At 36.0% G+C, this 4,023-nt stretch overlaps 1 protein-coding gene across 2 annotated transcripts in view; it reads right to left on the minus strand.

Annotated features, from left to right (window-relative positions):
* The window catches only part of LOC106880606 (glutamate receptor ionotropic, NMDA 3A), an 847,266-nt gene that overhangs the window by 458,806 nt on the left and 384,437 nt on the right, over window positions 1-4,023 (minus strand). The window lies entirely within an intron of this gene.

The raw sequence follows: 4,023 nt of genomic DNA on the forward strand, positions 1-4,023 counted from the left end.
ATATATATACATATATAATTTGTCATTGGTGAGGAATTCGTAAAACCCAAAAATAGTATATATATATATATATATATATATATATAAACACACAGGAGAGGTGTTTATTAAAGATTTCCCTTTACCTACTTCCTTTTGTGCAGGAAATGGTACTTGTACAGATCTAATCATAGACCTGTCTTTACATGTCACATTGTAAATTACAGCTGCTGAAGTGAACTAAGGTGATTTAATGGAGGCAGTTGAATGCAAATTAGTGATCAGGTCCTTATACTTGAAAGGTCGTACACCAAAAGAAACTTTTCATGGGATGAAAGAAGTTTACAGTGACGATGCACCATCATATGCCGTAGTTAAGCACTAGCGTCACCAGTTCAAATGTGGTCAGACATCGGTGGAAACTGCTCCTATTCCTGAACGACCTTATTCTACCATTGATAAATTGGAAGTCGCAATTTTGGAGTACGCCGCATAACTATTTGGCAACTAGCCCTAAAAGTGAAGATAAGGATAGGGTTGCTGGAAAAAAATCATTCAGGACCATTTGCACATGCGGAATTTGTCTGCACAGTGAAATCTCTGGACACACACCTTTTCAGAAGCAGAAATGCGACAATTTCTCCCAGGCTCTTTTGACAATATGCCAGGAAATTGCGGAGAACATTTTCAGCAGACTTATCACACAGGATGAAACATGTGTTCATCACTCTGATCCTGAGACTAAAATCTAATCGAAGCAATGGAAGCATGATAACTCACCACCTTCGAAGAAGGTCTCTGTCCAGCCTTCAGGAGGGAAGGTGATGCTCACAGTCTTTTGGGACCAGCGCGAAGTAATGATGCTGGAGTTTCTGACAAAGGGAACTACTGCTGCAGAAATTGCGGGATGCCATCAAAACATAGAGGCGTGGCATACTGACTAAAGGAGTCCACCTCCTCGAAGACAACACCCCAGTTCACAGTGGGGCTATGAAATCCTTCTTCATCCGGCTTACTCTCCTGACTTCGCACGGTCTGACTTATTTCCACATATTTCCAAACATGAAGTCTTTCTTGAAGGGGAAGCACTTTTTGGATGATGATAAACTTATTTCCGAAGTAGTCTTGGCTTCAGACGCAACCTACAGACGAGGTCTTCACAGCTGGATAAAGGGATGAGAGAAGTGTGTCACTATTGATGATGGCTATGTTGAGATAGTCTAATAATTATGCCTAGTTTCATTTATCCCAGTCCTTGAGAAGTGGGTCAGGGGTAATCTTTAATAAACACCCCTTGTATATACGTGCACATACAAATGCATGCATATGTACATAAACGCACATAGTTGTATAAGTACAGTTATGCATACGTATGTTTCTGCTACCGAGCAAGATTCTTTTCCTCTTCGTATTGGTATAACTTCTGATTTATATCACAAAGTTTGAAAATTAAATTCTAAGAATGAAAATGTAGAGACGGATATGAGAAGATTGTTTTTAGATTTTTGTGTTTTGTTTTAGTGATAATTCTTTTTGTTTTGTATTTCATTCTTCAGCGATAGGGTTTCTAACATGTAGCATACTGTATGGTACACGCCGGTGAAAAGAAAATATTACTGAAAATTGGATATGTTGACTATATATTCTGAAGAAGTTGATATAGAATGTTTTTGAAGAACAGAGAAAAATTCCATTTACTCGAACTCAATAAAGAAAGGACTCGTTTCTTTTGTTTGTATGTTTGCTGTGGTTTAAATCGCTATAGATTTAATTACGTCGATGTTGATGATGATGGCGATAACGACGTGGTGGAAGAAGAGGAAAGTGCTATGGAGGAAGGACGATGTTGATCGTTGTCCGAATTTATGATTTGCTATGTTATATGATGCCGCCTCATTAAATTAAATATTTATAATTCTATTCAATAAATATCTAAATACAAAACAAATTATGCTTAAAATATAATTCAAGACGATTGAAATTCTATGGAAAATATGAATGAATAAATTATGCTTAATTGAAACGTGTGCTGTTAATGATAAATTGCTTGAACAATTGAATCTGTTGCTCAAAACATTCCGGGTATGGTTTATTCACTTGGCTTCTATTTCATATTCACTTCTATCCGTCATTATATTAATTAGTTGTCACTTCCTATAATGAATCATATGGAGATATGTGTGTGTGAATACACATATATATACACATGCGTGTGTGTGTGTGTGTGTGTGTGTGTGTGTGTGTGTGTGTGTGTGTGTGTGTGTGTGTGTGTGTGTGTAAGCTTCCGGTAGAATAAAGCATGCCATCAAACACAGTTACTAAGGGAGATAAACTTCCATGCAAGAGTGATATTACTGAATTTAATGATAAAATTTATGAAGATTACAAACAATACCTCCTATCCCTTAATTTTCTGCATATAATTCGGATATTTTCCACACATAACAGAAAGAAAATATGGTTTGAAGCTGAAGAAAATGGTAGGGTGGTATTGAATTTGTATAAATATACAGTATATTCATTTAAATAATCTAAAAGAGAAATTGTATATCGAAAATACTCAATTGAAACTACTGTCCAATTTATTGGATCATGTACACGAGTTCTAGCTCAGTATAATAGCTCTTAACACAACTTGACACTGCCAGTGTTGCCTTCATTATTACTGGTGTGATCAAACAGTTCAACGAAGATTAGATGACTTTCTGGTCTTCTTCGCACGCAAGGAAAGACATAAACATGAATATTTGAACAACCGGTTCTAACGAAGCCTAAGTCATAAGCTATCTACTTAGTTGATCCTGCACGATACTAGATTCAATCATATAGTAATGATCACGAATGGTCTACGAGAGGATTATGTACCCATCTTAAACAAAGTAAGAAAAAATGAAATATTTCGAGGAGATATTGAGGAAAAAATTCGTTACATTGTAATAAGTTCTACGAGATGCCAAAATATTTATGATGCTCTCATTGTGAGTTAAATAATAGATTCTGTTTTTACCGAATGGTCTAATCAGCAATAAACTATTTCACTACAGTCACCATGCAGTAGGTCAGAAATTTTTCGGAATAAATCTTCCAGAAAAATGCTCAGTTACCTCTTCAGCCATCACAGTGGCAATCCTTCGATTTCTTGGCTATTGAATAAATAAAAGAGTCTCTATTCGGTGGCTCGACCTGCTAGTCCTAGCAGCCTAATCTCTAAGATCAACTCCATTATTTTTATGAGAAAAGAGAACGTTAGATAAAATAGCTGCAAACATACAAAATTATTTTAATTACTAAATTTTCAGAAGATGCAAACAGTTGTCTATATTCAATTACTCAAATCTATTTAAGAGAAAAACTTTCATTTGAAAACGTTAACTTTCGAACAGATTTACTCTTTAAATAAGCTGTTTTTGTAATCTTCACTGTATTTTCACAATCCTACAATAACGTCGTTGATTTTGAATACTTAAAATTACAGCTCTCCGTTATTTTAAAACCAGGCTGCTATAGCTACAAAATTTCACTCTACAGTAAGGTAGAAGACTCTCAATGTCTATATAATTTTCTCATCATCCTACCAACCTTGTTTTTCTTACTCGTTTCAGTCATTAGGCAGCGGACATGATGGGTTACCGCCTTCGATAGTTTAGCCATGCAAGTTGACCCCAGTATGTACTACTATAGCTGCTACCTATTCCATCGTCTACTTTTGCCGAACCGCTAGCTTACAGGAACATAAATAAACCAGCTCCAGCTGTCGAACCGTTGGGGCACAATCATATAGACAGGCTCCGATGAAGCTAGATGTTATTCAGGCATTCAAATACGAGTCCACTTCATCTTATACCAGAAACAGCTGTAAGCTAATGAAGTTCATGACATAATCGTTTTTCCTTTGTCCTCTAGTTTTTACATAAATCTCGCTCTCTTTCTGCGCACACACACACACACACACACACACACACACGTATGTGTATATATATATATATATATATATATATATATATAGGCGTAGGAGTGGCTGTGTGGTAAGTAGCTTGCTTACAA

The sequence above is a fragment of the Octopus bimaculoides genome, chromosome 13, assembly GCF_001194135.2.
Source record: "Octopus bimaculoides isolate UCB-OBI-ISO-001 chromosome 13, ASM119413v2, whole genome shotgun sequence".
Taxonomy (NCBI): domain Eukaryota; kingdom Metazoa; phylum Mollusca; class Cephalopoda; order Octopoda; family Octopodidae; genus Octopus; species Octopus bimaculoides.